General features: G+C 34.3%; 1 protein-coding gene across 1 annotated transcript in view; it reads right to left on the reverse strand.

Annotated features, from left to right (window-relative positions):
* LOC148942427 (protein argonaute-2-like) overlaps positions 1 to 26,653 on the reverse strand; it is a 295,554-nt gene that overhangs the window by 126,456 nt on the left and 142,445 nt on the right. The gene's annotated exons all lie outside the window — the stretch shown is intronic.

Consider the following 26,653-nt stretch of genomic DNA (forward strand, 5'->3'; position numbering starts at 1 on the left):
ACGCATCTGTGGACCTTATTTGGGACGATAAGGAGTAATCGTATGAAAGGTGTAATTTTGGGAAGTGATGCATCATTATAGTTTAAAGGGCGCGGGAGCTATGATTATAGGCTTGAGAGGCACACGAAAGTCTTACTTGTGAAGGGGTTCGACAATAAACAAGTGCCTGTGGCCTAATCGTACTGTGCCTTAGCTCCAGTTGACCAGTGTCAAAGGTGGGATGGAAGTACTCGTAGCCATGTCGAGGTAGCTCGCTCATGTAGTGTACATGAGTAAAACAAGTCAATGGGTGGCGTAGACTTGTCTGATATATGTTTGGAGCTCCACCGCACTGACATACGGTCCAAGAAATGGTAAATGCGGATAGTATTTTGTTTTCTTGACTTAGCTGTGAACAATATTTGGCTTCTACATAGGCAAGAGTGCAAAGACCTGGGTAGACAGCATATATCCTTGATGTACTTCAAGATAGATATTTGCAGATCCTTGATAGTGTCAGGAGCTGTCAATAGTCTTCGTGCTGGTTGAACCTCTGTTAGTACTCCTACAAAGTGAAAAAACAAAACTACAGAAGCCGGCATGCCCTCAGAATCAGTGTGATATGGCACTGCTGGCTATCTACCCAACATAGTCAAAAAGGGACGCTGTTGGTACGAAAAATGTACAAGGGGTACAACTAGCCGAATTATTTGCGTTAAATGTGAGGTTATGTTGTGTCTGAATGGGGATAAAAACTGTTGTAGGAATTTTCATGTTAAGTGAAAAGAATAGTTTTTATCCTAAGGTAACAATATGGTAACTTAGGTCCATTTCAGTTTGCGAATGAAACAAATAATTAAAGTTGAAATTCCATTGAAACTAAGCTTACGCTGATTATTATCGGAAGGTTTCAGAATTTTTCAAGCCTTCCTTTAAGGCTCAGGTATAAAAGGGTTAAGAGATTTTTCTGGGAGGTATTAATGAAAAATCCTCGTTTCTGTTTACTGAGTGTTAGATTTCAGTCCCCCCTTCAACGAGAAATTCTCTTAAAACTTTCTACCTTATCTTTGAGCTGTAAATCATGTTATTCCAAGGCAATTCACGTCACCGTGGCAAACTAGGGATAACAAATGGCACCCTCTGGCACACTTCCTCATGCCAAATGCATTTTTCAGATATTTTCATGATAAAAATGTGCTTTGAGTCCATTGGATTGTGTTTTTGCAAGTGACCCACAACGTATTAGTCCACGTCCATTTACTCCACCGTGACAAACTATGGATGGCTCAAGACATCCTCTGGTCCCGCTCATCGTTCCTAAGACATTTTTCAGATATTTTCCGGTTAAAAATATGCTTTAAATCCATTGAATCAAGTTTTGGCAAGCCACCCTCAACGTGATACACCCTAAAAATTCACGCCACCGCGCCACATTATGCCTTGCCCTCTGCTACCCTATGGCAACCATTATCACGCATATTGCATTTTCGGACATTTTCCTCCAAAAATATCCGTTTAGACGAAAATGATTGTTTAAACTTAATGAAAAATCCCCGGTAACGATTGTTTTGATTACTTCTGGCAATCGAGGACAGCGTAGCACAATCTAACATCCCTGTGACACCCTCTGACGCATATTATCAAACCTAAGGGGTTTTTAATCCTTTTTCCCACAAAAATAAATTTATAAACTAAAAATAACTATTATTTTTATTTGAACAGGGGAAACTTGCCATTTCATTTTAGATTAGATGTTCCATGTCGATTCCCATCCAATGACACTCAATGACTGACACACAGCACCCTCTGGCAAGAATTATAACACATAGGGAATTTTTCAGACATTTTATTTGAAAATATCCATTCGTCTGATCTAAACTAGAATCGATCGTCTAAACTTAATGAACAACCATCAATAAAGATTCTTCTGAGATGAAGAGATGATTAAGGGAGGGAAAGCAGTTTCAGCTGCCATTTTAAGTAATTCAAGGCTTCCAAGTATAAAAGATCTAAAAATGCATAAGTGTGTTTTTGATTAAAAAGTTTTACCTACTATCCATTACGGAGCTGAACCCGGCAGTAAAATTGGAATCAATTCAGCTGCAACACTTTAAAAGATTAATTGGTCTTCACGTAACGACCCACAATCAGGCAATAAAAGGTGACCTAGGTGTATTTTCCCTGAGAATGAGTAGATTAGCACAGATGATCCAGAACTGGCTAAAAGTTCTAAGTCTGCCAGAAGATAGGTTACCAAAAGCATCTTATGTGGAGATGCTACGGTCGAAACGTAAAAGATCGTGGCCGTATCAAATAAAAAATGTTTTAGATGGATTAGGATTATCCTATATTTGGAATGAGGGGCTAGGGCCCTCAGATCAGGATGAGCCGTTTTTGGCTATGATTATAGAAAGAATAAAAGACCAGGAAGTCCGAATGTGGACCCATGCAGTTAAAACATCTGAAACATTGAAGTTTTATTCCCAAGTAAAAGAGATATTTGGATTTGAATATTATTTTAAATTAGGATTACAGGGGGAGACATTGAGGACTTGGTTTCGGATTCGAGTGAATTGCTTGCCACTAAACAATAGAAAAAGAGTATTCGAAAGAAAAAGGGTAGACCCAGATGCAGATGCGGATTACTCTTGCCCCAGATGTAGCCTAGGTACTGAGGATGTGGCCTATATTCTCGCTGAGTGTCAGCAACTTTCTCTATTAAGGGGAAATTTTTTTGAGGGTGGTAAGTGGGAGTTCCCGGGGATCCTAAAAACGACTGTAAAAAGGACATTCAAGCAGTTATGTAAATATGAAAATGAAGCGTTGACATCAATGAGTGAAACTTGATATTTATGTTATTTTTCTTGTTGAGTATAATTAAGAATACTGTTCTGTATGGCCTGTTTCTTTTCGCTTATAATAAATTATTGTTATCATTATTATTATTAAAGTTTCTTCTGACGACTTCTAGCAAGTGAGGCCAGCTTGGCATAATCTATTGGCCCGATGACTTTTTCTGGCATATACTATCACACTTTAGGAGGTTTCTACCTTTTTCCTACAAAAATAACTTTATAAACTAAAAATGATCATAGTCTTTATTTGAACAGCGGAAGCTTCCCATTTCATTGTTAGATTCTGACGTGCAATGGCAATTCCCAGCCTTTGAAACTAAATGGCTGACACACGCCACCCTCTGGCAACCATTATCACACGTTGTATATAACCCAAAATGGAATATGTGACATCTCAAGACAAAAAAGACATGATGAAGTATTTTATGAGATGGATTCAAAGCATTCATTTTTATGACGATATTCCACAAGCTATTATTTCAAAAAAAATATTTATTGCATTACTTTCTTATGTTTCTAATATTTTTAGAGTCCGCTAACAATTTCAGCACTTAGAATATTTATTAATAAGTCAGAGAGGCAAGAAAAAGAAATTTCCTGAACATAGGAACTACTAGCGGGCATAAATGGGGGCTAATAGAGTCTGAAATGGGTTAGCAGTGTAACAAAAGTCAGAGGGAGATGACCTGGATTTTAGGAGAATTTTTAAAGATGTTTTCTTAGTGAATGATATAAACTTGTTCCAAATTTGGGAAAATAGTCCTTCGTATAGAATTCTTAGAGATTTTTTCCTAAATATGCTATAAATGTGTTCAAAACATAGGAAAACAGTCCTTTTTAGTGAATTTTTGGAGGTGTTTTCTTAGAGAATGATACAAACTTGATCAAAACAACGGATAATAATCCTTCTTAGAGAAATTTTTGAGATGTTTTTATAGAGAATGATATGAACTTGTTCAAAACATGGGAAAATAGTCCTTCTTAGATATTTTTCAGAGAAGTTTCCTTAGAGAATGATCTTCTTTGATAATTTTTAGAGATATTTTTTCGAAAAAGATACAAACTTCTTCAAAATATAGGAAAATAACCTTTCTTAGAGAAAGTTCAGAGGTGTTTTTTTTTAGAGAATGATAATCTTTCTTAAGATTCTTCTTTTTTTTAGAGAGAAATAATCCTTTTTAGAGACATTCTAGAGATATTTTCTTAGAAAATGACGCAAAATTGTTCAAAACATAGGCAAATTGTTCTTCTTAAAAATTTTTCAGAGAAGTTTTCTTAGAGAATGATCTTCTTAGATAATTTTTAGAGATGTTTTCTTAGAAAATGATATAAAATTGTTCAAAACATAGGAAAATAGTCCTTCTTAGAGAAATTTTAGAGTTGTTTTCTTAGAGAACAATATAAACTTGTTCAAAGCATAGAAAAATAGTTTTTCTTAGAGAGTTTTAGAGATGTTTCCTTAGGAAATGATATAAACTTAATTCAAAACATAGGAAAATAATCGGTCTTAGAGAATTTTTAGAGATCTTTTCTTAGAGAATAATAAAACTTGTTCAAAACATAGGAGAATAATCCTTCTTAGAGAATCTTTTGAGGGGTTTTCTTAGAGAATGATATAAACTGTTCAAGACACAGGAAAACAGTCCTGAGAGAATTTTTAGTGATATTTTCTTAGAGAATGATGTAAACTTGTTCAAAACATAGGACAATAGTCTTTTTTGGGCAATTTTTAGAGATGTTTCCTTAGAGAAAGATCTAAGGTAACCCATAACATATGAAAATAGTCCTATATCACTAAAAGTAACACCTTCCATAGCATGGGTACCAGCAACCCACCTATAAATATCCCAGGTACCTACAACCAATTTGTAATACACTGGGTACCTGCAACTGACCAGTTTTAACAGCTACAGAAGCAATATATTATTATGTTTATTCTTATACAAACTGGCATCGTTTTTTTAAGGATATGACCTTTTTTTTACATGCTAGTAGGTTAGGTTAACCTACCCTACACATGATAGGTTAATTTGAGTTAGGTTAGATGACGCGCCATCTCAAATAACTTAACCTAACCTATCATGCGCAGCTTAGGTAAAATATATCTAAAAATTCCCTAAGAAGGACTATTTTTCTATATTTTGAATAAGTTTATATCATTCTCTAATAAACCATCTCTAAAATTTCTCTAAGGATGACTACTTTCCTATGTTTTGAACAAGTTTATATCTTTCTCTAAGAAAACATCTATAAAAATTCTCTCAGAAGGACTATTTTCCTATGTCTTGAAGAAGTTTATATGATTCTCTAAGAAAAACTCTCGAAAAATTTTCTAAGAAGAACTATTTTCCTATGTTTTGAATAAGTTTATATTATTCTCTAAGAAAACTTCTCTAAAAACTCTCTAGGCAGGACTATTTTTCTATGTTTTGAACAAGTTAAAATTTTTCTCTAAGAAAACATCTCTAAAAATTCTCTAAGAAGGACTATTTTTTTCTGTGTTTTGAACAAGTTTATAAAATTCTCTAAGAAAACATCTCTAAAAATTCTCTAAGAAAGTTTATTTTTCCATGTTTTGAACAACATTATATCATTCTCTAAGAAAACCTTTCTAAAAACTCTCTAAAAAGGACTATTTTTCTATGTTTTGATCAAGTTTATATCATTCTCTAGGAAAACATCTCTAAAAATTCTCTAAGAAGGATTATTTCCTGTGTTTTGATCAAGTATTTTATTCTCTAAGAAAACATCTATAAAAATTATCAAAGAAGGACTTTTTTTTCCATGTTTTGAACAAGTTTATATCATTCTCTAAGAGAGTATCTCAAAAAATTCTCGAGAAAGAATTATTTTTCTATTCTTTTACCACTTTTATATTATTCTCAAAGAAATACAGCTCTAAAAACTCTCCAAGAAGGATTACTTTCTTATGTTTTGAACAAGTTGAAATCATTCTTTAAGAAAATGTCTCTAAAATTTCTAGAAGAAGGACAATTTTCCTATGTTTTGAACTAGTTTATATCATCCTCTAAGAAAACATCTCTAAACATTCATTAAGAAGGGCTATTTTTTATGTTTTGAAAAAATTTTTATCTTTCTCTAAGAAAACATCTCTAAGAAATGTGCAAGAAGGACTATTGTCCTATGTTTTGAAAAATTTATATTACTCTCTAAGAAATGATTTCTAAAAATTGTCTAAGAAGGACAATTTTCCTATGTTTTGAACTAGTTTATATCATTCTCTAAGAAAACATCTCTAAACATTCATTAAGAAGGGCTATTTTTCTATGTCTTGAAAAAAATTATATCTTTCTCTAAGAAAACATCTCTAAGAATTGTGCAAGAAGGACTATTGTCCTATGTTTTGAAAAATTTATATTACTCTCTAAGAAATGATTTCTGAAAATTGTCTAAGAAGGACTATTTTCCTATGTTTTGAAAAAATGTCAATCTTTTGCTAAGAAAAGATCTCTAAGACTTCTCTAAGAGACACTGTTTTTCTATGTATTAAAATATCATTCTCTAAGAAAACATCTCCAAAAATTCTCTAAGAACGAATATTTTCCTATATTTTGAATATGTTTATATCATTCTCTAAGGAAATGTCTTTAAAAATTCTCTCAGAAGGACTATTTTCCTATGTCTTGAACAAGTTTATACCATTCTCTAAGAAAACCTCTCTAAACATTCTCTAACAAAAACTATTTTCCTAAGTTTTGAACAAGTTTACATTTTTCTCTAAGAAAACTTCTCTAAAAGTTCTCTAAGAAGGGCTATTTTCCCATGTTTTGAACTAGTTTATATCATTCTCTAAGTAAAAACATCTTTAAAAATTTTCTAAGAAGGGCTATTTTCTAAGTATTGAAAAAATTTATATGATTCTCTAAGAAAACATCTCTAAAAATTGTTTAAGAAGGACTATCTTCGTATGTTCTGAATAAATTTATATCACTTTCTAAGAAAAGATATTTCAAAATTATCTAAGCAGGACCATTTTCCTATGTTTTGAATTAGTTTATATCAAAATCTAAGAAAACTTCTCTAAAAATTCTCTAAGAAATAGTATTTTTCTATGTGTTGAAATATCGTTCTCTAAGAAAACATCTCTAAAAATTTCCTAGGAAGCACTTTTTTCGTATGTTTTGAACAAATGTCAATCTTTCTCTAAGAAAAAATCTCTAAATATTCTCTAAGAAGGACTTATTTCCGATGTTTTGAAGATTTTTTTTTCATAAGAGGCAAAGATATAGCGATGACTATAGTAAAGGATATACGGCTCCAATGTTATATTATTTCTTATTATTATTAATTAAAAAACACTTTTTCCACAAAATTAGTTTTTCAAAGAAAAGTAAAGAACTTTATTAAACGAAAAATGAGCAAAAATAAAATAAAATATTCTACCAAGCGTGAAACTACCACAAATAAGCATCGATGAATAAATGAAACCCAAAACGATCAGAAAATACAATAAAAACCGAGTCAAACTCAAATCGAGCAGAAATTAACATAAGTTGGGCTCCAAAACCCCTATGCCTTCCCAAAGCCAGAAAATAATTTGTGCTTTACTGGAAAAAATATAATTGTTTTTACTTTTAAAACTTTGATAAATCAAATAATATTAACATTTTTATTACTAAATATCAGTATATGTATATTAAACTGACAATGCATATTAGTTTGTATTTTTGTAAATAAAGTGCAAATTATGTTCTGGCGTTGGGAAGGCCCTTTCTATTTTCAATCGAATGAGCCCTTTTCGAAGTTCCTACCACAACTCCTTCGATATGAAGTGCCCTGGTCTAAACAACAACAACAATAACAAAAAATATACATTATACCCATATTGATCTTTACTATAAGAATGTCAATCCTTCCAATCACTTTCGATAATTAAAAAGGGCACTGGGCTTTTCAATTTCCAAGTGAATGAGGCCTTTTTGAGTTTCTACGACAACGCTTTCTATAAACACCTTATATGCTCCCAGGTCATAAATTACAATCCTTACCCTAAGGACTGTTAGGGTGGTTGTCAACCGCTAAGACCTAATCTCCAGAACTTTCAACTACGTGAAATAAAATGGCTATCGCAAAATTTTGATTGGATTTGTTTTGGGAAATGATAGGCGTGAGAGGAGCGTTAGTCACTCTCCAATCACTTTCAACTATTAAAAAGGGCACTAGCCCTTTCAATTTTAAATCAAATGAGCCCTTTTGAAACTTCTATAACAACACTTTCAATAAAAACCATATATGCCCACAGGGTTGAACTTACAACCCTTGCCCTGAGGGCTCGGGGGGAGGGATTGTCATCCTCAAAGACCTAATTTCCAGAACTTTCTACTACGTTGAACAAAATGGCTATCTGAAAATTTTGATTGGATGTGTTCGGAGGAATGGTGGGCGTGAGAGGGGGGTTAGTTACCCTCCACTCACTTTCGACTATAAAAAGGGCACTAGCCCTCTGAATTTCCAATTGAATGAGCCCCTTTTGAAGTTTTTACAACAACTCTATCTATAAAAACCTTATATGCCACCAGGGCATAACTTACAACCTTTGCCCTGGGGCTCTGGGGGTTTGTCATCCTTAGATACATAAATTCCAGAACTTACAACCACGTTGAACAAAAAGGCTATCTCTAAATTTTGATTTAATATTTTTGGGGAAATGCTAGAAGGGAGAGGGGGGCTAATTACTCTCCACTCACTAACTATTAAAAAGGGCAATTTCAATTTCCAATCAAATGACCCCTTTTTGAAATTTATACAACAGTTTTCTAAATAAACCTTATATGCTCCAAGGGCATAAATTACAACCCTTGCACTGAGGGCTCTGAGGGGGTTATCATCCTAAAAGACCTAATTTACAGAACTTTCAACTACGTTGAACAAAATGGATATCTCAAAATTTTGATTGGATGTGTTTGGGAAAATGGTGGGCGTGAGAGGAGGGTTACTTTCCCTTCAATCACTTTCGACTTTTAAAAAGGGCACTAGCCCTTTCAATTTCCAATTGACTAAGCCCTATTTGAAGTTTCTACAACATTGCTTTCTATAAAAACCTTATATGCCCCAAAGGAATAACTTACAATCATATCCCTAAGGGATCTGGGGGGGGGGCGGCAGGTTGTAATCATTAAAGACTTAATTTCCAAAACTTTCAACTACGTTGAATAAAATGGTCATCTAAAAATGTTGATTGGATGAATTTGGGGAAAAGGTGGCCGTGAAAGGGGGCTTAGTTGCTCTCAAATTACTTTCGACTATTCAAAAGGACGCTAGCCCTTTGAATTTCCACTCGAATGAGCCCTTTTTCAAGTTTCTACGACAAAGATTTCAATGAAAACCTTATATGCCCCTAGGGCATAACCTGTAACCCTTGCCCTGAAGACTGTGGGGGGAGGAGAGGGGATTGTCCTGCTCAAACGTATTATTTCCTAAACTTTAAACTGCGTGGAATAAAATGGCTGTCTAAAAATTTTGATTGGATGTGTTTGGGGAAATGATGGGAGTGAAAGGGCTGTTAGTTGCCTTTCAATCACTTTTGACTAATAAAAAGGGCACTAGCCATTGCAATTTCCAATCGAATGAGCCCGTTTTGAAACTTCTACGACAACGTGTTCCTTAAAAACGTTATATGCCCCCAGGGCATAACATACAACCCTTGCCCTGAGGGATCTGGGGAAGTTATCATTCTTAAATACCTAATTTCCAGAACTTAAAACTACGTTGAATAAAATGGCTATCTCAAAATTTTGGCTGGACATGTTTGGGAAAAAGGGAGTGTGAGAGGAGGGTTAGTTGCCCTCCAATCCCTTTCGGCTATTAAAAAGGGCACTTGCCCAATCGAATTAGCCTTTTTTGAAGTTTCTACGGCAACGCTTTCTATAAAAACCTTATATGCTCCTAGGGCCTAACTTACAATCCTTGCCCTGAGAGATTTGGGGGAGTGTCCACCTCAAAACATAATTTATATGTGCAAATCAACTACGATGAACAAAATGACTATCTCAAAATTTTGATTTGATGTGTTTCGGGAAATGATGGGCGTGGAAGGGGTTTTAGTTGCCCTCCAGTCACTTTTGACTATTAAAAAGGACACAAGCCACTACAATTTGCAATTGAATGAGCCCTTTTCGAAGTTTCTACGACAACTTCTTCGATAAAAAGTGCCCTGGTCAAAAGGGAAAAAATAATAAATAATACATTGTGCCGACATCGTTCTTATATATACCCCAGGGCATAACTTAAAACTCTTGCCCCGAGAGTTGTGGGGGAGTGTCCTCCTCAAAAATATATTTTCTATCATTGACTAATAAAAAGGGCACTAGCCACTCCAATTTCCAATTGAATGAGCCTTTTTCGAAGTTTTTACGACAACTCCTTCGATGCGAAGTAACCTTGTATGGACAAAATGAAAATTGTGGAGGATACTCCCTCCACAGCGATCAGGACACAGGTTAAGTTATGCCCTAGGGACAAATAAGGTTTTTATAGAAAGCTCTGTCGTAAAAGCTTCAAAAAAGACTCATTCGATTGGAAATCCAAAGAGCTAGTGTTTTTTTTGATAATCGAAAGTTATTGGAGGGAAACTAGCCCCCCTCTGACGCCCACCTTTTCCCCAAACTAATCCAATAAAATTTTGAGATAGCCCTTTTGTTCAACGTAGTTGAAATTCTGGAAATTAGGTCTTTGAGGAGGACAACCGTATACAACTTCAAAGAGGGCTTATTTGATTAGAAATTAAAAGTTCTAGTTCACTTGTAAGAGTAAAAAAAATTGGAGGGTACCTAGCCCCCCCTCCCCACTCTTCTTTCATCAAACACATCCAGTAATAACTTTGATATTGCCATTTTTTTAAATAGTTCAAAGACCATGCAACGAATACTCCACGGTTAACACAGCCCCTAAGGAACCGAGGGCAGATGTTGTGAGCTATGCCGTGTGGGAATATCTGGTTCTTATGGAAGGGATGCTCGTAAAAACTTCAGAGAGGGCTTATTTTATTGGAAATTGAGAGTTCTAGTTCAGTTTTTGAGAGTCAAAAGAGATTGGAGAGCAACTAGCCCCCCCAGGCCCCCTTTTCCCCAAATGTATCCGATAAAAATTTTGAGATAGCCATTAAGTTAAAAATTGTTCAAAAGTCAGATAACAAAAACTTAGGTGTTGACACAACCCCCCAGGGCCCGTGGGGCAGGCGTTGTAAGTTTTACCCTGGGGTATATTTGGTTCTTATGAAAGGGATGATAAACATCAGAGAGTGCTCATTTGATTGGAAATTGAAAGTTCAAGCTCACTTTTTAATGCTCAAAAGAGATCTAGCCCCCCGCCTTATTTTTCCAAACGCATCTGATGAAAATTTTGAGATACTAATTTTGTTAAAAATAGTTGTAAAGTCGGATAAAAAAACTCCCGTGGGAATACAGCCAACCAGGGCCCGGGGTAAGGCGTTCTAAGTTATGCCCTAAAGGTATGTATGGTTCTTAGGAAAGGGATGCCCGTATAAACTTCATAGAGGGTTCATTTGATTTGAAATTGAAAGTTCTAGTTCACTTTATAAGAGTCAAAAGCTTTAAGGGCAACTAGCCCGAGCCCCCTACCCTTTTCTCTCCAAACCCATCCGCCACAAATTTTGAGATAGCCAGTTTTTTGAAAATTCAAAAATTAGATAACAAAAACTCGAGTGTCAACACAACACAACACAACCCCCCCCCGGGCCTGGGGATAGGCATTTTAAGTGTTGTCATGGGGACGTATATGGTTTTTTTGAAAGAGATTCTCGTATAAACTTCACAGAGGGCTAACTTGATTTTAAGTTGAAAGCTCTAGTTCCCTTTTTAAGAGTCAAAAGATAACTGAGGGTGAGTAGCCCCCCCCCCCACACACACTCTTTTTTCTCCAAGTGCGTTCGATTCCATTTTTAGAATAGTCATTACATTAAAAATAGATAGAAGGTCAGATAAGAAAAGCTCCAGTATCGACACAACCCCCAAGGGCCCAGATGCAGGCGTTGTAAGTAATGCTCTGGGGGCATATAACTCTTACGAAAGGGTTGCCCGTATAAACTTCAGAGAGGGCTCATCTGATTGGAAATTGAAAGTTCTTGTTCACTTTTTCAGAGTCAAAAGAGATCAGAGGGCAACTAGTGTTCTCCCCCCCCCCTCCACGCCCTAAATGCATCAGATAAAAATTTTGAGATAGACATTTTATTAAAAATAGTTCAAAGTTTAGATAAAAAACTCCGGTGTCGACACAGTCCCCCAGAGCCCAGGGGTTGGCATTGTAAGTTATGCCCTGGGGGCATATATGGTTGTTATGGAAGGGATTCTTGTATATAATTCTTAGGGGGCTCATTTCATTGAAAATTGAAAGTTGTAAATCACTTTTTAAGAGTCAAAAGTGAACGGAGGGCAGTTAGCCTCCCCTCACACTCCATTATTTTTTTTCCCAGAGACACTTCATACAGAAAGGGTCTTTGTATAAATTTCAAAGGGGGCTCATTCGATGCGAAATCGAGAGCTCTAGTGCCCTTTTAAGAGTCAAAAGTGACTGCGGGCAACAAGCCCCCCAAGCCCTTTTCCCAAAATAAATTTGATGAAAGAATTTGAGGTAGCCATTTTGTTAAAAATAGTTCAGAGATCATACAACAGAAACTCCTTTACGTATAGCTATTTCGTAAAAATAGTTCGAAGGTCAGATAAAAAAAACTCTTATGTCAACGCAAACCCCCAGGGACTGGGCAGGCGTTGTAAGTATTGCTCTGGCGGCATATATGATTCTTATAGAAGGGATGCTCGTATAAACTTCAAGAGGCCTCATTTGATTGAAAATAGAAAGTTTTAGTTCCCTTTTAAAGAGTCACAAGAGACCGAATGGCACTTAGCCCCTCACCAACGCCCTTTTTTCCCCAAGCCAATCCGAAAAAAAATTTGAGATAATTGATTTGTCAAAAATAATTCAAACATCTGATAATAAAAACTCTGAGGTTGACAGAAACCCATTTTTCACTTTGATATTGTTACTTTGATACCAGTTTTAATACTTTTATGAAAATTTGATTTTTTCTAAAGTTTATTTTGAAATAAGGAATTTTTTAAAATTTGAACTTTTTGCGAACAAAAACAAACAAAAATCAATTCAACAAAACTTTCCCGAAAAATAAGTTTTTCAAATAAAGTAAAGGTCATTTTAAACTTAAACTCAGCAGATACAAATACCTGTTAAAATTTGACTCAAAACAACCAGAAATTACTACTAAAGAATTAATGAAACCCATTTCGAACCAAAATTAAATAAACAATTATAGCAAAAGACATACAACAAGCAATTATATAAATGGATAAATAGATCTTAAAGCAAGTAATGCTTAAATTGAATATGAAAATCAACCTTAAAACACAAAAAATATTTTGCTATTGAAGTATAAATGAAACTCGAAATGAAAAGAAATTAAATAAACGATCAATGCAAACAAACATACAATACATATTAATATATATTAATAAATAAGCCTTAAAACGAGTGAAAATTAAATTAAATATGCAAATTAAGCTTAAAATGAACAAAAATCACTACAAACAACATTTTAGGTATCGGCTCCTTCTCTCACTGTAAAAATCTAAAACCTACTGCGTCATTGGCGCTTTACTGAAAACTATATGCAGCTTGAACAGTCTTGGAAAGTATAAACAACATCAAATTGAATATTTGATGTGTGATGATATTAAATTTTGAAAGATCAATTAGTTCAAGAATTTATTTCACTTCCATTTTTTTTGTTTAATGTAAGAACTGGAAAAGTAAATATTTGTAATATAATTCGTTTTCAGTTAAGTGCCAATGACGAAGCAGACTTTTGGATTTCATTAATTTGGCTAAGGAAGGGGGTAGCATCAAAACTCTTGTTTGTAGTGAAGCTATATTCGTCTCGAACAACTTTAAAAAGAACTAATAAATTAAACTGAATATTTAATGTATAATGATATTGATATCTTAAGGCTCATCAGTTCAAAATTCTAATATAATTTTAATGTTTATTTTCAATATTAAGTCCAAAAGAAAATATTTGAATGTAAATTGGTTTTCAGTACAGTGCCAATGACGCCATAGGTTTTAGTCTTTTACAGTGAGAGAAGGAGCCGATACCCAAACTCTTGTTTGGAGTGATTTTTGTTCGTTTTGAGCTTGATTTGAGTAGTAAGTACCTATGGAATTCTAGCCGATTATGTTCCTTCCGGTGTTATTTGCGTACACATATAGCAATCTCTATGGGACATATAGGTAAAACATTTCTAAAGGGGAATAAAAACCTTTTCAAAAAGATTCAGAACTCCCTCACACGGCCTTACACTTCTAGCCGATTATGTTCCTTCCGGTTTTATTTGCGTACACATATAGCAATCTCTATGGGACACATAGGTAAACATTTCTACAGGGCATATACACCTTTTCAAAGAGATTCAGAACTCCCTCACACGGCCTTATACTTCTAGCCGATTATGTTCCTTCCGGTGTTATTTGCGTACACATATAGCAATCTGTATGGGACACATAGGTAAACATTTCTACAGGGCATATACACCTTTTCAAAGAGATTCAGAACTCCCTCACACGGCCTTATACTTCTAGCCGATTATGTTCCTTCCGGTGTTATTTGCGTACACATATAGCAATCTGTATGTTATTTGCCGGGACGTATACACCTTTTCAAAGAGATTCAGAACTCCCTCACATGGTCTTATACTTCAATGGGATATATAGGTAAACATTTCTACAGGGCATATACACCTTTTCAAAGAGAGTGAGTATAACTTGATTGGTGATTGGGATTTGAATAAAAGGAATAGCTTTTGTTACAATTCATATTAGTAAGAGAATTGAATTCAAAGAGAATAGTTTACTTGAGAGCATATTAGTAGAGAAAAATGAGTGGTGCATTTACATTATTGGAGATTAATGATGGAGCCGACGACAGCAGCAACGATATACGAGTACCCAATATGGCTGCGGTAATAAACACTGGCTGTAGACTATGTCTTGAATGGGACACTATGTATGCTAGATACGTGATATCATTAAGCAAATTTAAACAGGAGGAGCAACTATGTTTTGCTTGAAAAGTGAACATTCTCCATATAAATAAACTTCGGTCAGCATTAGATGTCCTATCGAAATATATTGATGAGAACAAAATGCATCAGTGAATATTATAATTGTAATTATGTTCAATAAAATTGTTTCTAAATCAGTGATATTTTTTCTTTCTATAGTGGACTAGCTTATATTTTTTAGAGTAGAAAAAATTCTGGTTAGTCTGAAGTTGGCTGTGAGAGTGTTAAGATCAAAAAAAAATAAAAAATGGAAAGATTTGAGAATAGGCAAATCATGGGGAATCTAGTTCTTATGGAAAAACGTTTGATTCTAGATGACGATTTTCTAGAGCTGTCTATTCAAAGGAAGATATTTTCTCGGGGAATGCTTGTCGATATAATGAAAACTGATTCTTCATCATTAGACTATTGCATGAAGGTTCTATGTCGTGGTCCAAATGCATTTACACAATTTATTGATATATTAATAACGAAATGGCAAAATGATATTGTGGATATGCTTTTGAACATTAGTTTAGAAATTTGAGACTTCTTTTTTCATGAGAAAAATGGTGTTCAAGGATGAATTACTCCTATCTCTCCATCTCAGACAATTTCTTGTTGTTGCTAGCTCAATTTCATTGGGGCAATGAGTGTAACAACGTGTAACAAAATGCTACCTACATATCCGCCATTTATGTGTTCACTGGGCAGCTGGTCATCAAGTGATAGCTGCAAAATGATTGATGATTATGACGAAAGGTGTATATTATGCAACCCATGTTAATTGAATAGAGGATATGCTGTGCAAATTAAAGGTTGTAATTCCTGTCTTGAAGAGGTGTATGACTCTCATCCTAGAGACCACCTATGCTCCAATTGTCATTATGATAAATGTAATCAGTGGGAGAATACATATCCCGGTATGATTGGAATGATTCCTAACCGTGATTTTAGTTTATTGCTACGAGATTGGTATCGTCATGGTTCTAGATTGTTCTAGGAAGAGGAACCGGGTCAGCGATTCAACTGTTGGAACAACAAAAGAATATGGTTTCTAAGTCATTGTTGTGAAGACAATGGGTGTTATGATTATAAGCCCACTGATTTTTATTTGGCTGTGACGGAATGTGATTCAACACCTGAGGACACTGTTTGTGAAATTGCTTCAAATAAGCAAATTGAAACATATGAATTCTATAGAATGAATGAAAATTGTATCATTGACTATACAAAGAGATATGACAAGAGTGAAGTCACGCTCTACTGTAGAAAAAGTGACCCTGACATTGCAGTACATCAGGATCAGTACACTGTGAATTCAGATAATCTACCTGCACTAGTTGTTGTCGACGAATACCTATACCTAGTAGAAGATGAAATCTAAAGAGTAGAAAAGTCGTTTTATCATGTATATAATTTTTTTTTTATTAATAAACAATTTCACATACATTTTTAGAACATTTTATTCGTAGGGCACTAAAATCAATATTAAATACGCTTGTAAGTATATTTTCCACTAGAAAGTCGGTATACATGGTATACATGTCTTTTAGGGTAAATCCGTGTCAGAAAACCAGTGTGTCTTGTTTAGATGTTAATATGCCACGACATCTGAACATGAAAAAGAGTAGTACATGAAAGCCACATGTCTTAGTCGTTAAATCCTGTACTCTTCGTTGATTTTGAATAATGGTTTTCCCACTGCTTTCAATAAAGTTGCTGATGTATGGAGCGTAGAATTTATACGATAGGCCAAGAGGATCAAAAAATTCAATATTCTTCGCTGTTCCAAAGATGCATAGCCAATGGCCGGTCTTCAAATTCGATGGACTGCTATTAACAATGATTAGGGTATTGTTAACACTTGTAATTTTTTCAATGAAGTCCAAAGGCATGCAATAGGACTTGTACTGGGACATGTCTGGATCCATACTAAACACATCGATTATTTGGTTTGTGTTCATGGTGCTAGGTCTAGTAGAACAATGCCTTCGGGTGTGATTTCCCTATGGGTTTCAAATTGACTCAGTGATATTAGCGTGATACTCTCAGTCAGAGCATTGGCAAATGTACACTCTAAACGTACATTCCCTGTTCGTACTGTGCTCATATCCAGAGTGCTTGACAAGTCCAAAACAATTACCACACGATTTTTTGAAAATATTGAATCGATTATTAAATTTTCAAATAGTTGAGATTTATGATATAGGGATGAGACAGTTAACTTGCACAGAGTTTTAGGTAATTTTTGTCAAATGATATAGTGTACAGTTGAATACCATTCACTTTGCACACAAGGCTAGATAAACCAAAAAAATTTAAGTTATGGGGGGATTCAGTCCAGGATCCAACAGCACTGCCACTCTTCACAAAGACCAAAGCCAATTTTGATGGGATTCCTCCATTGATAAATGATGAATCGGTATAGCTACGAGAGCCGGTTTCAATGTGACGTTGATTGGTGATTGTATGGGGGACACGAAGTTTAATGTTGTTTCCAGTGGCTCTTAGATTTTCCAATGTCAATTCAACAGAGCTCAGAACCTGTTGTTTTCGGGCGTGGAGAATTGCCGATTTGATAATGACTTTTGCATCGGGTGTTGCTGGAAGTATTTTTCTCAAAATTAAATTTGATGGGGCAAGCTGTATTGGGGGGTAACCATTGGGATATATTAAGTCTCATGATTTAATTTTCCGACCAGATGATACTCTTGGGTCACTGCAGTAGTCAAATCACCGTCAGTATCAATACCTGGTCATTATTCATAGCCCAATGATTGTCCTTTCAACTCCTTGTACGCCTTTGGTGTCATCATCATAAATTGTATGTAGCTTGCATAGTTTGCTAAATTATTGCTAGTGCTCACCAATGTTCCATTAATAAATACATTAATTTGTTTGAATAGGTTGTGTAGAATACAGTTTTCATAGGAGAGACCATCGCCGGCATTTGGAGTTGTATTATCTTTTTCTTCACCACAACATTTAAATCAATAAATGTTGATGACAAATCAATGAAATAATCCTCATTGGAAAAGATTTGAAAGTGTATATTCTCCGAGACGGGTTGTTGGGGATGAAATAGTTCATAGTAGCCATACTTGACACTGACATCAACATTTTCATCATTGAATAGATTCAATGAGGAACTGATTGATGGATATGATTCCTTGTGGGGGAGATAAGTCATCTTAAGAGAAGAAATACTTCTTTGATCTAACAATCTTTTTCTTTTTCTTCTTTTGCTTATTGGCCTTTGTTGTTTTATTCCTCAAAGTCCTTGTTGATGTCCTTTGCTTCCTGCCTGGGTGGAGACTGATGAGTGAATGATGCGAACGCATCCTTTTCAATCCCTCCCTATTTTGTCGAGATTTTAGTTGATCACCAACGGCTCTTGCTGAAGATCTAATATTTTCCTTAACACTCTCCTTAAAATTCTTGCCCGACCCCCAGTCCTATAGTGTGGAGGCAGCGAAATTTGAGGCAGCAGGCACAAGATATCTTCTGGCACGGGGTAGTGCAGAACAAAATAGCCTAGAAAACCATCTACCAAGACCATAGCCAGACATTTTAGTAAGACACTTGTAGCATTCCAATCCCTTACTTTTTTGACGTGAACTCATAGCACCAACATCGCACTCGTTATAAGGGCAAACAACGTAAAGTCTGTCTATTGTTTATTCTAGGTGATTGTGCTATCGCTGACAGTGGTTCAGAAATTACGTTTTATCAGTGCTAGGCCTTTGCCTATTGCTAGAGGATCACCCAATTCACTTTTTAGTGTTAACTGACAGAGTTCCAAATACGAAGTGTTTACAGGAACATACTGGAGATGCTTTATATTATAGGGATGAACAAGTTCATAAGTTGTTTTTCGTTCAAGAACACGTAGGAGAGGGACATTTGAATTACCGACTCTTGATGTTTCCACAAAGGATGAATAGAGAAATATGCAAGAGTCCGAGGCAAAACCAGGTGGATAATCAGCAAAAATAACTTGATCCATCCCGTAAACGGTGCCAGCATTTTTCCCATTGATCATATTCTGTTTAAAGCCAAGAACGTCTCTCAGATTATCACTGAGAATAATTATTTCAGTGTCAACAGGTGAGCTAATGTAAATCCTGACATGTTCCAATGAATAATTAAAATGGAATGTACCATTCCTACGATATGAGATTTTTCTATTGACTGTACGACACAAATATCCCATATTATCATATTCAATATATTTCAATTTGGCATGTGGATATTCGCTAGATTTAAGTGCTTCAACCCATTCATAGTCGACAGAGTGTCCAATCGAATGGTATAACTTTTATATCATACACACGATCCTTTCTCAGGATGTCATAGGTATTTTTTAGAATACAGTCGACAAGAGCCACTTAATACGCACCGTCAAATTTGATGGCGGGGGAGAGTTTTGTCCAAAAATCACTTGTCTCATTCAAGTCGTCGTAGGAAGATATTAAGTCGTTTGACCCGAATGTCACATTGAAAGCTTGGGGCATATTCTATACCATTATCACCGGTCCGAACTCCAAAATCAGGGTTGTATCCTAGCACGCATAACAGTAACTGTTTCTTACCCCCGTGAGTACGACTTGTTCAATGATTCTTAATTGGATAGATGTTGCTACCATTTTTAACTTTTTGCAGTTCATAGTCATAAAAGCCAGCGAGAATCTCTTCATCTTTGGTATCACGCAGGCAATAAGTTATTGGTTTAGTGTCTAGGATTTTTGCCACTTTAAAAAGTTCGGTGGACCACAAGTAATTCCCCTTTTCAAAAACATTAGTTGCTCCATTAATTTTAACGGTACCATCAACGTCTAACTTATTTTTCTTCTTCTTGGTGACTGTTTTAATGGAAAACTCTTTTAAAACGGTGGCGATTATGCCACACTTTGAATGATGAAGTTTCGAGTGTGTTGGATAGGACTGTAGTTGAGAATGTTATTGGTTATGGAACGGTATGATATTATCTATATCATGAAGAAAAGCCGATGTATTTTTCAATGTACAATATCTTGAATTCCGCGAGCCCTTTCGAGTTGGGGTAGAGGAGTTCACAACACTTTTCAAATAGAACTTGTGTATTATAACGACCCTAGAATTTCAGCCTCAAATCCTTTTCGAAAAACATCTTCTGAAATCATCTTTTAAAATGTCTCTAACTGTTTCGCCGAAATAATTGCCTAAAATGTCTAAAACGGTTTTGCCCAAATGATCTCTAAACGTAATTTCTGCATGTTCCATTTGTTTCTGACATCCCTGCGCTGTCACATTTGAAATTATTAAGAACCCCTTTTACCACGTTATTATCTTTTCATCTCTAAAATAAAAACATCCAGTTATTTGGACCACTTTGTAACGGGTGATTAATATTCATTTTATACTTGTCAGATTAACATTCAAATTTTCAACCTTTCCGATGGGTTATTTTGATAAAGACCGAATAGGCGCAAAGCTAACTGCAAACATATCTTAGTTTAAGGATGTTTGTTTAACAACCAACTGTGAAATAGTGGTTTTTTGTTTATACAGAGTTTGTTTGATGAAATAATGAAATTTTGAATTAGAAAAGATCTTGCTTAAAATAGAAATTACAGGTAAGGCTGATAGATATATAGAAAAGTATGATAATCAATTTGGTACTTCTGTGTTATAACTACTCTCTTATATACTGCTAATTTGGTTAATGCTAATGAAAGAAAATGGAATAGGATTATTATAGAATAGTTTAGAAAAAAAATTAAGTTTAGTTTTACTCATCAAAAGTTACGCGCTTGAGAATATTTGCCTTATTTTCGAAAATACGGAAAAAAAAAATGTGTACATTTACAAATTCAGACTGCACTTGTACATCTGAAGTCCCTGGCAAAGCATGAAGAGGAGTGTCCTCCCGATCTTGACCAAATGAGGCTGATGTATTATATGAAAGCATCCATTCCCTCTTAAATTTTCTACCAGGTTTCATAGTGGTCTGTATAGAGCTGGCACTTGGCTTGATTGAATTTAATGGTTCGATTACTCCTGTCTCGGCGTTGTCCTGGGCTTCATCCGACTTTGCACGCTTTTATTGCGATGGCTGATCAATAGCATTCTAAAATAAAAATCATTTTCAGTTTTCAACTATTTAGCTTACGGGAGGGCACTGCCCCTTCAATACCACAGTACCAAACTCCCGAAAGCTGAAAAATGACACAGTTTAATTGGCTAGCTCAATTTTTCTTTATTCAGAATATTAATGGAGGGCACTGGACCTTCAAATCTATAGTATCAAACGCATAAAGTTTAAAATTTTAGATTTTTTTTATATGCAAAGATATTTAAACATATTTACTAAAATTGCGAATATCACAGTACAAAACCCCTCAAAATTTGAAAAAAATTACATAATTTAATTAGCTAGCTCAATTCTTACTTATTCAGAATATTATTGGAGGGCATTGGGTCTTCAATTCCATAGTATCAAACAAAAAAGTTGACAATTATAGATTTTTTTTATATGCAAAGCTTTTTAAACTTATTTACTAAAATTGTTAATATCACAGTACAAAACCCCCAAAATTTGAAAAAAATGACACAATTTAATTGGGTATCTAAAGTTTTACTTATTCATAATATTAATGGAGGTAATTTGTACTTAAATTCCATAGTATAAAACACAAAAATTTGGAAATTATAGATTTTTTTTTTATGAAAAGATTTAAAAATTTATATACATAAATTTCGAAATACGTAAAATCAAATAAAAATGGAAGAAAAATACTCCTGGACATAGCCTAAACTAAAAATTATTAAGTATATAAAGGGGATTCGCTCTCTAGCTAATACCTCACCCTTTACGCCTAAGTTATTTTTAGCACTTTCAAAAGAGGTATCTATTCTTATTAACCAACCTTTGTGATTCAAGAGTTTGTGATTCAATCAAAATTCGAAATTTAGTGTAAAGAGAATGATATTGAAGAGAGGGGCGACCTTTAATATCTGCTAAAACTAATATGCAAATTCTATTTTAATTTTTCATATACAATGAGCCAAAATCAAAGTGAACCTGCCTCTTTTTTTTTAATATTTACTAAAATTGAAACACAGGGACTGTTTAATTAACATATGAAGCTTTTTAAAAGAGCTAACAGTACGGTGAAAAAAAGCGTAAGTAAGGAAGGTAAAGGAAATTCTTCCTTAACTTAATGGCGAGACAAATAGATTTCTTTTTTTATTATAATATGAGAAAATTTTACTCACAAGAAGTCACTTAGAATATTCCATGTCTCTATAAATGTCAATGATTTCAAAATACAGATACTTGTAGAATGAATGAAATATTAAAATTGTAGAAAATTCTAATCTGAGACTTAAATATATACTAAAAAAAATAATTGAATATATTAACATATTAAAAAGACACATAGGTTTTCTGACACGTATTTTCCCTAAAAGAAATATATACAATATATATCATGAAGTAGAAATATAGTCTACGTAAATTATGTCAGAAAACTTGTCCTTCATAACATATTACGCAATTCCAAACTAGCACAAGATGGTAGTTCGTATAGCTTCTATAAAAGTATAAGGCCAAGTGAGGGAGTTCTGAATCTCTTTGAAAAGGTGTATATGCCCTGTAGAAATGTTTACCTGTATGTCCCATAGAGATTGCTATATGCGTACGCAAATAACATCGGAAGGAACATAATCGGCTAGAAGTATAAGGCCGTGGGAGGGAGTTCTGAATCTCTTTGAAAAGGTGTATATGCCCTGTAGAAATGTTTTACCTATATGTCCCATAGAGACTGCTATATGTGTACGTATATAACACCGGAAGGAATTAAATCGGCTAGAATTCCATAGGTACTTACTACTGACTTTTTTACTGACTCGTTTTAAGATTTATTTATTCAATTATATTAATATCTATGGTATATTTGTTTGCATTTCTTGTCTATTTAATTTTTTCTCGTTTTATGTTTCATTTACATTTCAGTAGAATTTTTTTCTTCATTTTAAGCTTGATTTTCATATTGAATCTAAGCATTACTTGCTTTAAGATCTATTTATTCAGTTATATTATTACTTGCTGTATGTTTTTTGCTATGAATGTTTGTCTAATTCCTGTTCGTTTTGGGTTTCACTTATTCTTTAATAGTAATTTCTGGTTGTTTTGAGTTTGAATTTTTTACAGGTATTTGTATCTGCTAAGCTTAAGTTTAAAATGGCCTTTACTTCTCTTTGAAAAACTTATTTTTCGGAAAGTTTTTTTTAATTAATTCTCTAAGAATACATCTATAAAATTTCTCTGAGAAGAATTATTTTCCTGTTTTTCGAATAAGTTTACATCATTCTCTAAGAAAAATATCTAAAAATTCTCTAAGAAAGATTATTTTTCCATGGTTTTGAACACGTTTATATCAATCTCTAAGAAAACATCTCCAAAAATTCTCTAATAAGGACTATTTTCCTATGTTTTGATTAAGTTTGTATCATTTTCTAAGAAAACATCTCAAAAAATTCTCTATGCAGGAATACTTCGTATGTTTTTATGATGTTTATATAATTCTCTAAGAAAACATCTCTAAAAATTCTCTGAAAAGAATTATTTTCCTAGGCTATGTTTTGAACAAGTTTGTATCAATTTTCAAAGAAAACAGCTCTAAAAAATATCTATGAAAGACTATTTTCCTATGATTTGAACAAGTTTATATCATTCTCTAAGGAAACATCTCAATAATTCTCTAACAAGGATAATTTTCCTATTTTTTGAACAAGTTTTTAAAAATTCCCTAAGAAAACATTTCTAAGAATTCTCTAAGAAGGATTATTTTCCTATATTTTGAACATCCAAAGTTTTCCACGGGGACGTGCATTGACTTGGACTAATACGCTAAAGGTGGCATGCAAAAACACGATCCAGTGGAATTAAAGTATATTTTGATCATAAAAATATCTAAAAAATGCCTTTGGAATCATGAAGAGCCCATAGGGTGCCGTTTTTCATCCATAGTTTTCCAAAGTAACGTGAATTGCCTGGGACTAACACATTATACAGCTTAAAGTTAAGGTGGGATGTGTTAAAAATAATTTTGGCAAGGGGGGAGCTAAAATCCAACGCTCAGTCAAAGAAACGAGGCATTTTCTTTAAGAAGTCCCAGAAATATCTCTTAATATGGCTTAAATTTACATCTAATAACAACCTTGCGCATCTGGAGTTGCTTGCTACAGAGGGCCAGAAACATATTATCACGGTTGCGTGAATATGCAGAGTCTTGACTAAAAAAAATGGTATTTTCATTCAAAGATCTCAAAAATAACCGAATGCCAAAACATGACTCTTTTTTCATCGTTTGCGTGTTCCATTTTTCAAGTGTGATTTTGCAAGTATCAAGATTTAAATTAATGGAATCTTACAGGCAGGTGCATTTAATAGAGAAATAGAAACGAGCTATTTTCATCAAGACCTCTCAGAAATATCTTTTAATATGTCTTACTTGTACCTCTAATAACAAGCCTCCCTCTCTGGAAATACTTACTAGGGTGGGTCGGCCACATATTGTCAAGATCGCGTGAATATGCTTAGTCTTGGTTCAATGAAATGTGGTATTTCCATAAAGACCTCTCAGAAATAATCGAATACAAAAATGTGTCTCTTTTTTGATTGTTTGCATGTTTTAGTTTTCAAAATAGGATTTTTCAGAATCAAGATTTAAATTAATTGAATGTAAAAAGCAGGTGCATCTAATAGAGCAATAGAAATGAGGCATATTCATTAAGACCTATCACAAATAACTCTTGAGATGGCTTAAATTTACCTCTAATATTAACCCTCCCTCTCTGGAATTGATTACTAGGGTGTGCTAGCTACATATTGTCTCACTGACGTGAATATGTAAAGTCGTGGCTCAACGAAACGTTGCATTTTCATTAAAACCTGTCAGAAATGATGTCATTAAAATCTGCAAAAATGTGTCACTTTTTTCTCCGTTTGCGTGTTTCATTTTTTAACATGTGATCTTGATAGTATCAAGATTAAAATTAATGGGATGTAACAGGTGGTTGCATGTAATAGATCAAAAATCAATTGCATTGGAATGCTTGTGCGCTTTCATGTGGAAAGGATAGGTTATCACGTAGAAAGTATTTGCCGAATCAAAATATTGGGGGGGTTTATTGGTTCCGCTGTCTAGCGCTCCATTCTGTTGAGGAAAAATCTCGTTCGACTTTTAAAGGGGACGATAATCTTTAGATTATAAAGGTCCCCTGAAAAAAAAGAAGAAAAATGAATTCCTGAGGAAAAACATCTCTTAAAATATTACGTAACTTCCCACATGTGCATTATCAATACGTAGCATCCCACGAATACGCTACCCCCAGTTACAACTGGGAATTCCAAACTTGCACTGATCTCTAACATATCATGTGAGAATGCGTCATCCTTAACATAAGTAAACAATCTTCTATTATGTAACATACAGGTGTACGAATGTAGCACCCCACGCGCGCGCTATCTTCAGTTAAAACCGGGGATTCTCAAATTGACTGGAGGGCACTGACCTTTAATAAGTCAAGTGAGAATGCTCCATCCTTAATATAAGTAAACATTTTCCTATTACGTAACAACCTGAGAAATCTAAATGAAAAATATCTTGAGCAAAAATGTCTTAAAAAAGTCCTGAACTGTCGTGAAACGTCTTGAAAAGCGTCTTAAAGAAAAATGTCTACTAAAACGTTTTGAAATGTCTTGAAACGTCTTGAAAAACATCTTGGAGAAAAAATGTCTTTAAAACACCTTGAAATGTCTTGAAACGTCTTTAAAACACCTTGAGGAATGTCTATAAAAAAAACACCCCCTATGATATAATGACTATGTTTGCATCTTTATTTGGCAGGGCTCTGAACTCTAACAACTCCTATTACGTAACATCCATAAAAATTATTTGCATAAGTAAACAAATCCTATTACGTAACAAGAAACGTGTGTCCATTTGAATAAGTAAACACACCCTTTTGTCTAACATTCAGGTGCTCAATACTATGTCAGAAGCACATGCATCTCTTAGAAACGCTACCCTATTACGTAATATCACCTGCTACTCATAGAAAACAAAACCTACTACGTAACATGCACTTTTGTTTTGCCCTGAGGGGGTCGCAATTAAACTTCTTTCTCATCTCAAATCATTAAGGAAAGAAAAGAGTTGTGGCTATGGGTTTCACAAAACTCATTATGCTGTCACTACTAAAATAGTACATAGAATATATAATAATACCTCTAAGGTTGACACAATCCTCCAGCCCCCTCGGGATCAGGTGATTATGTCGTGAGGGCATAAAGTGTTCTTACGAAATGGGCGGTCGTATAAACTTCAGATGGGGATAATTTGATTCGAAATTGGAAGTTATATTCTTTTCTTCAGAGTATTTCTCATTGTGATTAATTAAATAAAAAATTCTTAAAATAAGTTTCTCAAAAAAAAGTAAAGAACACCATTAAACCAAAAATGAGCAAAAATAAAATCAAACAATCTAACAAGCGTGAAACTACCAGAAATCAACATTGATAAATAAATCGATAACCCAAAACGAACAGAAATTACAATAAATAACTGAGTCAAACTCAAAACGAGCAGAAATTAACATAAGTTGGGGTCAAAACCCATATGCCTTCCCAAGGCCAGAACATAATTTGCACTTTACAGAAAAAAATATAATTTTTTTTAC

Source organism: Artemia sp. Qi Xiang Cuo, chromosome 17 (genome assembly GCF_049724085.1).
Source record: "Artemia sp. Qi Xiang Cuo chromosome 17, ASM4972408v1, whole genome shotgun sequence".
NCBI classification, from domain to species: Eukaryota; Metazoa; Arthropoda; class Branchiopoda; order Anostraca; family Artemiidae; genus Artemia; species Artemia sp. Qi Xiang Cuo.